Source organism: Micromesistius poutassou, assembly GCF_964030765.1.
Source record: "Micromesistius poutassou genome assembly, chromosome: 4".
Taxonomy (NCBI): domain Eukaryota; kingdom Metazoa; phylum Chordata; class Actinopteri; order Gadiformes; family Gadidae; genus Micromesistius; species Micromesistius poutassou.
In genome coordinates, this window is record NC_140274.1 from 75,001 (window position 1) to 88,702 (window position 13,702).

The window sequence follows — 13,702 nt, forward strand, 5'->3', positions numbered from 1 at the left end:
GATGGCCTCATTGAAGGAATGAATGGTGAGTTTTTACAGGCTCCTCGTCTCTATCACCATTAAACACACACCATTAAATCTGAATGGATATCCAAATTTTACTAGGATTAATGCAACAATGTGGGTTGGTTCTTAGGCCCCATTTACACAAGGACGCTTGCGGGTAAAAACGACAAAATATTTTATCGGAAGTGCCTTTCGTTTAGACGGTGACGGCGTTTTTGGGGCTTAAAAACGCAAAAATCTGAAACCACCCTCCAGAGTGGAAAACTTGAATACGCTCTGCCTGCAGCATTTCCGTCTACACTGCCAAGACGCAAAACTCTGCTCAGATCTGCTCACGTCATGTATGCGTTTACGTCACATACATGCGCCAGTACAGGGAAATAAACAAACATGTCGGAAGAAGGAAGATTCTACGCGTGCGCTCAGACATGGCAGTGTTGTGTGATAAAGCTTTTCAGAGCTTTTTATTAAAATCAAATATATTTTTGTTAAAACTTTGCTCTTTGATTATTATCATTATTATCATCCATTATTTTTAAATCAGCACTGTTTTTGCCTCACATTTAAACGACTTATTCTGGATTGTTCATGGCTTTCAACCTCCCAAAACACTAGCTTATTTTATATTATACCTTCCTTTATTTTGGCCTTTATAACCCTTTAAGTCGGGACTTAAGAGACTTGTGAGTACTCTCTGATGCTGGCATGGTAACAAAAGGATTGTATATTTAAGCAATAGATCACGACAGGCTGTGGCATACGGTCATTATACCACAGTTGAGGGGCGTCAATTTTGCAAAAAGCATTTTTGCAAAATTTTGCAAAAAAAAGAAAAATTTGCCTCAATTTTGCAAAAAGCATTTTTTTTAACGAATACAAAAAAGTAGTCCCTCCTGGCTGCCGGCAAAGTGTACGGCGGTTGCTATGCAACACACTGTAGCATCCTTCAGAGAGAAGGCTAGGCTAAAGACGGTAGCTCGGTTCACCGGCAATTTAGCCTTCTATCGAGTTCACTCACCGTGTGCCTATTGCTTTACAACATTTCCACCCTCTCCAGCAATCAACATGTTTTTAGGCTTCAGTTAACTATGCTATTGCTTTTATAAATAACAACAGTTCAAGTTAGGCGCGGAGTGATACTGAACTCTGTAAACTAAACGGGCGTCATAGCTGTGTGGTATATGCTCAATATACAACAGTTGGGAACCAATCAGATCGCTTGATTTAAGCTACCCGTTTTATAAATATCTAACATAACCTTTTGAATAAGTAAGAGATAATGTATAGAAGGCCGGTTATTATCGGGAAATAAGCCCCGGCAGGGCGAACAGGACACCGACGCAAAGCGGAGGTGTCTTGCTTCGCCCTGAAGGGGCTTATTTTAGATAATGACCGGCGACATTCTATACATTATCCCACTTATTACACGGTTACTTGCCAAAACTAAAAAATAACTTGACACACTGTGTGTGTGTCTTTTTACAATTACCATTCGTAGTGTTGATCAGCAGAGAAATAGTCCACCAAAGACATTGATGTCGCTTAGCAACCAAATCCGCTGGGGTTGATAAGTTACCGGACTACTTGCGGAGTGATACGAAAGACCACTTTCCTTGACAGTGGTCATTATATGCTTAGCAACGGTCATTATATGCCTAGCAACGGTCATTATCGAAAAATAATTCACCACCGGAAGTCGGGAAGGCCCATGCAAGTGAACGGAGCGTTCCACAGCATTGAGAAGAGCCGTGTAATAATGAATTATAATCTGCTTTTTTAATGTCAAGCACAAACTCAAAATATTAGAATGTCACTAATTTATTGAAGTTGATTGCAGACAACGTTGCATATTCAATTATCAGATGCTAGCCAATCAAAACACTTGCATACGTTGCGTATGCAAGTATGTGTATGCGCATACAAACGCGCATACGTTGGCTAGTCAGTGTTGTTTTCTAATGGGCCAGATTCATGCAGTGGCTCATTTAAAGCTCAGTGAGATGTCTGTTGGTATTGCATTGTATTTGTATTGCGTTTGATGCAGCCTCAGATGAAAAGTGATGTCTCCCTTTGGGAAACCCAACATTGTATTTGCCCAAATGAAAAGCGAAGTGATTTAAGGAATCAGAGACAGAGACACACACAGAATCAGAGACACACACACACACACACACACACACACACACACACACACACACACACACACACACACACACACACACACACACACACACACACACACACACACACACACACACCACAAACAAAATGACAAATGAAAAAATATATCTAAACCTTGGGGTGTCTTTGTTTATCAATATATTACAGCTCTCTAGGTGACATATTTGTTATAAATGTTTTCAGATGTCTCTTTCATGAATAACATTGAATATTGATTATATTATTATGACGCAACATTAGGCTGCCGAACCACTTTAATTATCTCTCTTGTTCTGTTGAATGCAACAGGGACTGTGGTTTGTGGTTTGGTGTTTGTGTGTGTAAATTTAACTGATTGTACACAGACACAAACACACACACACACACACACACACACATTTGCACACAAACATACCCGACTTGAACAGTGACCAAATTCTTTGTATTGCTCTATGCATCATTTAACTGAGATAAGACAAGACGAGTTACCACTTATAACTGAATATCTGAACAGCTGAGGAGTACCGAGGCCCTTTGAATGCATTGGGTGTAAGGGCCCAATGCGGACAACACCCAGCAGCAGCCGCAATCCGTTACAACCGGCTGCTCTGTATTCCTTTGGGGCAACTATGCTCCGTCAACGTCAAAGTGCTTGTTTTTAGTTGCTTGTTTTTGCCACTTTTTTGACTGTCTCCAATTATAATCAATCCTTATGCAATGCATCCCCACAGAGAGATACAACTTTGTTCTTTACCTTTCGCTTGATCCAGTCTGTTAATGTTTCTAACCAAGTCTCCCGCGATTTCCCTTTCATTCTCTTTGGCGACACCTGTGGCGATAAGTGGTTATTGTGTCCATGGATCCCAAAGGTATCTACACCCAGGTCCTAACATTCGTACTGCACATGCAATGGCTTTCATCAGTGGGCCATAGGCTAAATAACCATTGTGTTTCCTCATTCGGCGATATACTAAACAGACATTTATCTACACAAACTTTGTCAAGATTACCACTTTAATGTGTGTGTATCTGTGTATAAGGGGGTCTGTGTGAGTATCCGTGTTGACATTTGTGTGCGTCTTTGTCCCTGTGCTAACAGTATGTGTGTGTGTGTGTGTGTGTGTGTGTGTGTGTGTGTGTGTGTGTGTGTGTGCGCGCATGTGTCTGTGTCTGTGTGTCTGTGAGAGAGTCAGTTTCCATATGTTCTTTGAGAAAGTGTGAGAGTGTGAGTGAGTGAGTGAGTGAGTGAGTGAGTGAGTGAGTGAGTGAGTGAGTGAGTGTGTGTGTGTGTGTGCTTCTATGTGTGACTATTCAGGCTTTTGTCTTGCCTATTGGCACTGAATGTTCCCTCTGTATTTCAAGGACAGTGACAGAAGGACAGAAAGAAAATAGAGGACGAGAGAATGAAGGAGGGAAAGCTGACAGACCGCACAAGAACATTCTCTCTCTCGCTTTCTCTCAAACCCCCTTATTCCCTCCCACTCTCTCCCCTAACTCTCCATAGATCGCTCTTGCTCTCTCTCTCTCTCTCTCTCTCTCTTCTCTCACACTCTTGCAGTGCCTCTGAATTACAGATGTACCGTAAGTAAAATAAGCCATTTGAGTGTGACCTAATCTCTATAAATGGATATCTGCATATGAATGCAGAATCTGTAGGCAACACAGACCAAGAGTTTGCTGTCACAAGCGTTCTTTGTATCCGTTTGCAGTCTGTTTGTAGTCGTAGTAGTAGTAGCAGAGATGTATAAGTACTAGAGACCCAGACTTAAGTAAAAGTACAAGTACTGTATCAAAAAAGTGACTTGAGTAGAAGTAGAAGTGTTCTTTAAACACCCCACTTAAGTGGAAGTACTAAAGTATTCAAAATGTTTTGTACTTAAGTATTGCAAGTAGTTTACATTAAAATGTACTAGTCAAGTACTAAAAGTAAAAGTATTGTGTTATGTTTATATTAAAGAATAGAAAGAAAGAATATACTGAAGGACACACAATTCCTTTGGCTGTAGCAGCAGTACAAGGACAGAAATACATACAGAGCTGTCTTAAAGCTGTCAAAGGCTACATACTAGTGTTTATGTAAAAACTAACAACTAAAACATCTCAAAGGCCAGAGGGCTATTCCAAGAAAACGGCTAAGTGACAAACATGGGTAAGTTAAAGGTCAATTCCGGTATTTTGAACATTGAGCCCCATTTCTGGTTTGTCTAGGATGAAATAGAGAACATTTTGACTATTGGTCCTGTCTCGGGTATTTGGCTAATTTATCTAATTTAATCGCCCCTGCCTGCTTCAGAATGGCTGTGATGTGTCCTTAAAACAACCCTAAACCTTCGTTTTCAGAAATGTGCAACTCACCGAGTGGTTCGTGGTGTTTGTTGATGTTCCAAATCAAGTATCGTAGCGAAATACAGTTTCTGTCGTGTTTGATTGCTATTTTATCGCATTTTGTAAATCCCATTGATTTCTGTTGGAAGACTCATTGCTCGTTGGCCGGAAATGGAAAGGGGGGCTGTTTACATTTGGTTGTAGTCTTTTTATTTGGTTATAGCCCTACTGTTGAGACAGAGAACCGAACGAAAAGACTACAACCAAACGTAAACAGCCCCCCTTTCCGTTTCCGGCCAACGAGCAATGAGTCTTCCAACAGAAATCAATGGGATAACATTTTTATAAATGTAACAAGTAACGATTCAGCACATGAAAATTGTATTAGAGTAAAAGTATTAAACTCATCAAAAATATGTAGTGAAAGAGTAAAAGTGGAAGTAGGAGAAAAAAATAATACTCCAGTAAAGTACAGATGCAGCATTTTAGTACTTACATACAGTAGTGTAGTACAGTACTGTAGTATAGTACTTCGTTACTATACACCTCTGAGTAGTAGTATACAGAAGTAGTATTGACCAAGTGGGATTGAACGCTGTCCTTTTGTAGAGCAACAATCTGGGAACCCAGACTGTTGTATGAGTTTGATTTCTAAATTTTATCATCTCTTTATAGAGATTAGCCCAATGTATCCCGGACCTGACAACGCCTTCAAAATATATCAGCGTTATTTATTCTCTGGTGAAATGTTTGACTCAGCTTCAAAGAAAATTTTCAGAAATAGATTGCTGGCCAGATCGAGTGAGCTGGCTACTTATGAGATCAGTTGTGGACGTTGTAGGCAACTCGAACTCCGTTCTTGCATACCAAGATGCATATCGAACCGTTGTCACCAGAGGTGAATGGCCGTCAGACGATAGACGGTTTCCATGCCTCAGTCTTCCTCCTGGCTCCCTTCATTCCCCTTCCTCATCAATCTGATTCGGCATTCAGTGCACTCTTTTTCAATCAGTTTTACACCTTTTGAGGTAAGGACCCGCCAGTGTAAATGTTGTCGTCATTGAAACCTACAATGTGGATTAATAATTTTTAAATGCTGAATGTAAAAAATACAGGAAAAAAAAAAGACAGAATTACATGCATCACAAATGAGTGGCTTAGCACGGTGTGTATGGGAGAGATGGGAGGGGGCTGTGCCCTCCATGGGTTCAAAACAGTAATCAAGTATCAAGCCCACCATTTTCATTCATAGTCATAGATATGTTGTCGAAAGAGAATTGTTTGTGGCTGAACAAATAATTGCATTTAGCCGGCGAAAAAAGAACCTCTATACTACATTTGTCTACTTTCCAACCCTCACATCAAATGTTTTAAATATATGTGTAAAAAGACGTAAAAAATATTTAAAACTTTCATGAATAATTTTACTGTTAATAATTATTGCAGTGATATAGACAAGCAGAAAATTATTGAATGTATGGCCATTGTTTGTCTGCTATTCATTGGAAAGTGTATTATTCTGTTTAAATCGTTAACGTTTCTGGGACGACACCATCTGTACACCGGGTTCATCCCCATCCCATTGTCACTCCTTTCATCCTCCTTCTTCTCCTCCCCGTCCCATAGCTGTTTCCTCCCTCCTCCTCTGGCTCTTGAACTAGCACTGAGGCCTTGTCTGTTCCCCTCCCTCTTTTACATTTTACATTTAGGGGATTTTGCTGACCCTTTTATCCAAAGCGACTTAAAACCATTCATTCACTCTTACACACACCGAAGGTGGAGTCAACCACGCAGGGCGACAGCCAGCTCGTCAGGATCAGTCAGGGTGAGGCGTCTTGCTCAAGGACACCTCCACACTCAGCTAGGAGGAGCCGGGGAACGAACTAGCAACCATTCAGTTGCCAGCCAACCCGCTCTACCTCCTGAGCCACATGCACCCTTTCCTCCCTTCACCTTCCTTTGCTTCTGCTGCCCTATCTCCTTCTCTTCACATCACGGTTTGTTTACCTCTTCTTGGGTGTTTTGTCCCTTATCTGTCCCCCCCCCTCTCCTCCTATCAGCAGCTCTCTGGTCTCTCTCTGACCTGTTCTGTGCTCATATCACCCTGTGCCCCTCCCCTATTCTCCTATCAGCAGCTCTCTGGTCTCTCTCTGACCTGTTCTGTGCTCATATCTCCCTGTGCCCCACCCTTCTCCAGGGGGAGTCTCACTGTCCTCTTGACCTTGATCAGCTGCTGCCTGAAAGACCAGCAGACGTGCACTACACCCATGTGCACTATGCAGACATGCACTACACCCATGTGGACTATTCAGACGTGCACTACACCAACGTGCACTATTCAGATGTGCACTACACCCACGTGCACTATGCAGACATGCACTATACCAACGTGCACTATTCAGATGTGCACTACACCCACGTGCACTATGCAGACGTCAAAACACGTGCAGACCCTGTTTTCACTCAGCTGACCTACACTGTGCCGGGTTGCACTAAGGCGACATGCACGGGGCAGGCTCATCTCATCCCTCAGAAGCCTGAGCAGAAACCGCTATTCTCCGTATTGTCTTTCATTTGTCCATTGATTTCAGGAGAAACATCAACAACAGCAACAACGCACAGAAGCGTGTATGTGATTGTGAGTCGTCTGGCCGGCACTGACACACACACACACACACACACACACACACACACACACACACACACACACACACACACACACACACTCGGTGTACAGTCGGCCAAACTCTTTATTCTTCCCCCTTTGTTCTTTTTCATCCTTCTCTCCTCAAGGTCTCACCTTTTTCTTGCCAATTTTCTTTTTCCCTTTCTCCATTTTCATCATGGAAGAGTAAAATGATGAAGAAGTCCCTCTGTTACTCCACTCTGTGCTGATGACAAGCCCCCATCTACTAGACCACCAATAAACACACACATACACATTGCATATTTATACCAACATCAATTCATGATCCCGAAACTGAAATGTGGCATCTAAATTTAAGCTTGTGATGTCAGCGACGATATTTGTTGACAGCACTCAACCTGCCCCATAGTGGGTTGAAAATAGCAAGAAGTATGTTCTCTATGATACTAAAACAAAACAATGTAGAAATACTTGTACTGTAATCAAATCGTGTATTTGTGTTAATATTTTGTAATATGTGGTAGCTGTGATGACAGAGGAAAAGTAAATTCACACTTTCTTATTGTCTTTAAAGTACACATGACTACTGTTTTGGTGGGGGGTTCTTTATTTCTTCAAAGAAAAAGAAAATAAGGAAACATAGTTGTGGTTTGCAATGTATTTCCAATGTATATGGAGATATGCTTTTTAAATACATCAAATAAATTAAAGTAAATCAAGTAAATTAACTGATAGACATCTGCAACAGTGGTCTCCGCTCCCCAAAACACAACAGATTAAATATCTTGTGGGTAATAAAGTGATAAACCATTAAGCAATATCTGGGTCATTATTTCTCATTATCTGCGTGATGATTGGAGGGTCTGCGAAAGACTGAGTTGCCATTTGATTGACGGCGATTTTGAACTATAAAACGTCACCGGAGCTCTCTTGAGTCCTCAGTCCCATCGCGGATTTTGCAAGCGAGTCGAAAGGCGAACTGCAACCTATTTCTTGATATTTGCTTGGCGAAATTGCTAGACAATTTTCATCGTACATTTCATACACTTATACACACAATTCCTTGTTTGAGTTTAACATAATTCCCACATTTCCTTGTTCAAGTTTAATATCGTTTTGCTAGTTGGCCATCACTTTGATTTAGGGAGCCTTGGGTCTGAACTTCAAGTCCTGTATACAAATCAGGACATGCAGGGTGACAGGGGAAAGCTGTGTGATTTCTTGGTGTTCCTTAAAGACATGGAGTTGGACATTGCAATGCCTCAGCTTTACAAACTGTTCTCATTAGTGGCAACAATTGGAGCTACATCTGCAGGTGTAGAAAGGAGCTTCTCCTGTTTAAAGCGGCTCAAGTCCTATACCCGTAACGCAATGGGCCAAGGCCGTTTAAGCAGCCTAGCTCTGCTGGCCTTTGAGAGGACACTGGTCAAGTCACTGGAAAAGACAGCTAGTTGGTATGACAGAGCATTTCCTTGAAAAGGAACAGAGAGTATAATTGACATACACATAAATTGACAATTTATATGATGTAGGCCGAAAAAATTAGCTTCCCCTCTTTGAAAGACCAGCAGCCGCCACTGATAGGCACATAGTGATTATGGAATGTTAAGAGCACTCTGATTGGCTTACGCTATAGCCAATGAGGCACAGTGAATCAGCAGCGTTAGGAGGGTAGAGTTAGGTTAGATATCACAATTTAGTCAAAATATTACTAGGGCGATTATGCTATGAGGCTAACGATTTGCACAAATTGATAAATCCTTTAAGTGGATGTATGCCTTGACTCTCCCTACATACTCGTTTTGGTATCTCACATGCATACACACAAACGCCCACCCCACACCCAGAAAATACAAAATCAAGCACATGCTGCTGATGCAGGACATATGGAATATAGATGGAAGTACATGGGGGAAACCATAGAAACCGCTGATTAAAGAATCTGCTGGCTTAATTGAGCAGCTGTTGTCTCCCAATTCAGTTCTTCCTCAAATATTGAATGAGGTAAGCCAGCACAAATACGGTGACAAGCCAGCCCCAGAAATATGGCCGTGCAGTAAAACCAATTTAGTTTTAACTTGTTTTTATTGGTTGGCTGCCCGGCGGGTGAGGACGTATCTTTAACCTGTCCTCCAGCCCAATCTGTCTGGGAGCCCAAACAGTTGTGGTGCAATGTTTAATTCATGATAAGATCGAGTGTTCTGGTTTATTGGACTCACATGACAGGGGGAATATATTACCAACTGACAAAGGGTCGAACAAAATATAAATTCCTGTTAATGCTTCAGCGTGAACAAAACTGCACAGGTGGCAGTACAACTGGCAGGGCTGTTTGAGTGCCCTGTTAGAGATACAACTCTACAAACAATACGGCTCTATCTGTTAGAGCTACAGCTCCACAAACACTACGGCTCTATCTGTTACGCCCGTATTCCACCGGGGACGTAAGCGCCGCGGAACGGCTGCGCCGCGGTCACCGCTGCTGATCGCTGCCACTCTAATCAATGAAACCATCCCCACCGGACGCGCCGCGGCGCATCTCAGCAGCGTCCCAGGAGCGGCGCACTGCGCCGCAGCGCTATCTTTACGCAGCACTTCTATTTTGACGCGAGCCGCTGCTGAACCGCGTCAATTTCCACAGAGCAGATCGAGCCGGGCAGGAAGTGAAATAATAAAAGCCATAGAGCATCCGGTCAATTTTCAAAATAAAACACAATACTCCGCTCATGTAGCCTATACAACTTCACATCAACATTATGTCATGACCGGTGGCACCAGGTCAGCAGTCAATCAATCAAAGGGTCTCAGAGGGTCGGCAACATGGACGACGAGAGACTTATTATCTAAGTGGAGCAACATAAAATCATTTACGAAATCAATCATCCTTTTTATAAAAGACAATGTGAGAAAGGATTTCCTTTATCCACACAGTTAAAACGTTCAGGATTATCGCGTGATCTCGTGATCTCGCATGAATACGGCTGGCTCGCAAGGCAGCGCGCGCTGCCGTTACGCGCCCGGTGGGGATTGACGCAGGGCACAGGACGCAGCCGTTCCGCGGCGCTTACGTCCCCGGTGGAATACGGGCGTTAGAGCTACAACACTACGGCTCTATCTGTTAGAGCTACAACACTACGGCTCTATCTGTTAGAGCTACAGCTCTACAAACACTACGGCTCTATCTGTTAGAGCTACAGCTCTACAACACTACGGCTCTATCTGTTAGAGCTACAACTCTACAAACACTATGGCTCTATCTGTTAGAGCTACAGCTCTACGGCTCTATCTGTTAGAGCTACAACTCTACAAACACTACGGCTCTATCTGTTAGAGCTACAGCTCTACAAACACTACGGCTCTATCTGTTAGAGCTACAGCTCTACAACACTACGGCTCTATCTGTTAGAGCTACAGCTCTACAACACTACGGCTCTATCTGTTAGAGCTACAGCTCTACAAACACTACGGCTCTATCTGTTAGAGCTACAGCTCTACAAACACTACGGCTCTATCTGTTAGAGCTACAGCTCTACAAACACTACGGCTCTATCTGTTACAGCCATAGTGTTTGCAGAGCTGCCGACTCTTGAAGATAGCAGGATGTAGTTTGTACATTTAAAAAAAAGGCTGGTGTTATTCTTCTGCAATGAAACTAAAGGTTGGGAGGCTATAGCGAGATTCACACAAAGACAAAACAGCTCCTCATGTAAACAAGTCGTTGATTGACAACTAATTAGGACTCTTTTTAACTTTGTGTTTTCAGATGATGGCGTGTGTAACATAAACAAAAGATTCCCTGGCCCTGGCTCGTTCAGTAGGCAGTGCCAAACCCAATGCTTTTGAAACTTTTAATTGTGTGTTGAGATGTATATTGTTTCATAGGGAGATTCTCTGTGCCAGTTCTCCCCTCTGATGTCATGTCCTGTGTGTGTGTGGGGTGGCTGACGCAACTAATCTCTGTCCAAGGCACCAATCCAGCGTCACGCAGGTGTTGAACAAGGTGAAACATCAAAATGCAATTAGCTTGTTATTTTTATGGTTTCCCAAATAATAATAACATGCAATGGCTTGTGTCAAGTACCCCGTATGGGATTGTCTCTCTCCAGAAGAAGCATAGATACATCTACTCTTCTATTGTTGTATTGGTTGAGTTCAAGTTTCGTTTGGCACGGCTCTAACTGGATGTAGTGTGATTTGCATGGGACCGAACAGTGATGGATGAAAGGGGCCAAAAATTATGCAATGATAGTTTATCCATAGTAGCAATAGTACATTTACTCAATACTGAATACAATATTTTTTTTATAAGCTAAAATAATAAATATGTAGGCATCAAAACAGACTGTATGCCAAGAAGTTGAAGATAACTTGAATCTCTCTAAATGTTAAAGTTAATGACCCTGACGTCTGACTGATGTCTGGAGATTATGTAACCATTGCCCACGCGACCGCTTACTTACTCTTTTGGTCTCTTGTGTGAGAGAGTGACCAAAGAGAGTCTTCCTTTATATATTCATAAAATGCTTAATTGCATTTATATATATATATATTTATTATTAAATTCAGACATCAAAGACCAGCATTACTACCTTCTTTATAGGCAGTGCACAGTCATGCCAGCCCTGTATATGAATGAATAAAATGGGTTATAATTGCGCTTCATGTTCGATCTGGCGAGTGTCTCTCAGAGTTCACATGGTAACCACTCTTAGCCATTCACCCTGAGGTGTTAAGCCATAAAGAAAGCTGCTCGCCCCTTTCCCCTTCGTTGGGTTCTCTCAGCGGCTCTTTAAAGTAGTACCTCACATTTAAATACATCTCACCGCTTCTCTTCCTCATCATCTTCCACATACTCTTGACTTAAATGGGCAGCATTCACTTGCATTAGTAATAAAAAGGTTGCGTTATATTAAATCGACACAGCAGTGGTTCAGAAGGTAGACTGGTTGTGGAGTAGCTCGGACAGATCCCTGAACATCTTTTTGCTGCTGGCAATTACTGTCAATCTGTCTTTGAGAAAGGCATTTTTATTTATTTTAAATGCTTATGACAAGCAGGTCAGCCATTGTGCACACAAAAGTGTGAATGTGTGTGTGGGCCATATTCATTTTAAAGTGCCTTGGGTTGTTTTAGGTTAGGTTCTTAGGTTCTCTTGTAATCTTAAAAGGCCTCCAGAATGTAAATGTCAAAACAGCACATTATGGCTTTTGACACTTAAAATATTTGATAAGAGCTTGTGTATATATGCACACCAATTTTCTGAGCAAAAATACAAACAAATGTAATTAACAATACTACTGCTTCCACTACTACTTATACTACTACTACTACTACTACTACTACTACTACTATACTGATCCTGCTATTACTACTACTAATACTAATACACTTCAACTACTAGTTCTACTGCTACTATACTGCTACTACTACCAGTACTACTATGACTATACTACAACTACTATGACATTTCTATTCTGCTTCTACTGCTACTTCTACTATACTTCTATACTACTACTACTACTACTACTACTACTACTACTACTACTACTACTACTACTACTACTACTACTACTACTAGACTCATATACTACTTCTAGTGCTACTACTATTACAGCTTCCACGACTACTACTATACTACTACTACACTACTACACTTATATACTACTACTGCTACTCTCTCTTATGTATTCAATGTTTAAGAACCTGCCATCTTTGTTGATTGCATCAAGAATGACTCCATGTGCTCTGTCACATGCAGTACTCGTCTATCTCCCAGACAACAGACAGAGAGCGAGAGCGAGAGAGAGAGAGAGAGGGTGGCTTTGTTAAGGAGGCTGGCACGTACATCAAATACAATCACTGTCAGGTATTTTAGCCCCAGGAGAGACGGCCCACTGAGTGATAACATTGATTGCTTATGTCTTCTGCCAAATGCCTTCTACCTTATTGATGCTCTCCCAGTTTCCAATTTCCTTTGAATGTAACTTTCTGCACCATAATATTGTCAATAAGTAAGAAAGTAACGTGCAACGCCATATTCCGTGGTGTGTGTTCCTCTGCCAGCTTGATGTTTTGACACAACGTTGGAATAGACAGCACATTGTATCTCAAAGAACAAACACGACCAACATATGTGGGTCACACACATTCAATCAATGAAATCAATTCAATAATGTGCGATGACTAAAATAATCAATCACATGCAGATTTGGTTATTTGATGTAGGATTTAATTGTTTTCTAAAGTAAACAAGGGACTTCTATAATTATGCTAAACAATAAATCCCAAAGCTAATTAATTATGAATTTCCGACCTGATAAGATTGAAATAATATATACATCACATCCTCAAGCTAATGGCTTGAGGTGACAAATGTTAATGGCTTTAATACAAACCCCCATGGTGTCAATAACATTTTTTCTACCTTTTACTTGCACGTTAGTTTTTTTGTTTTTTTATATGTTTGTTGGAGTGGTCTCGCATCAGGTATCACAAGAACTGTCAAGGAATGTTGATTGACTTTCCTCTTAGATTTCAACACACAAAAAAAGTTTATTTGATGTT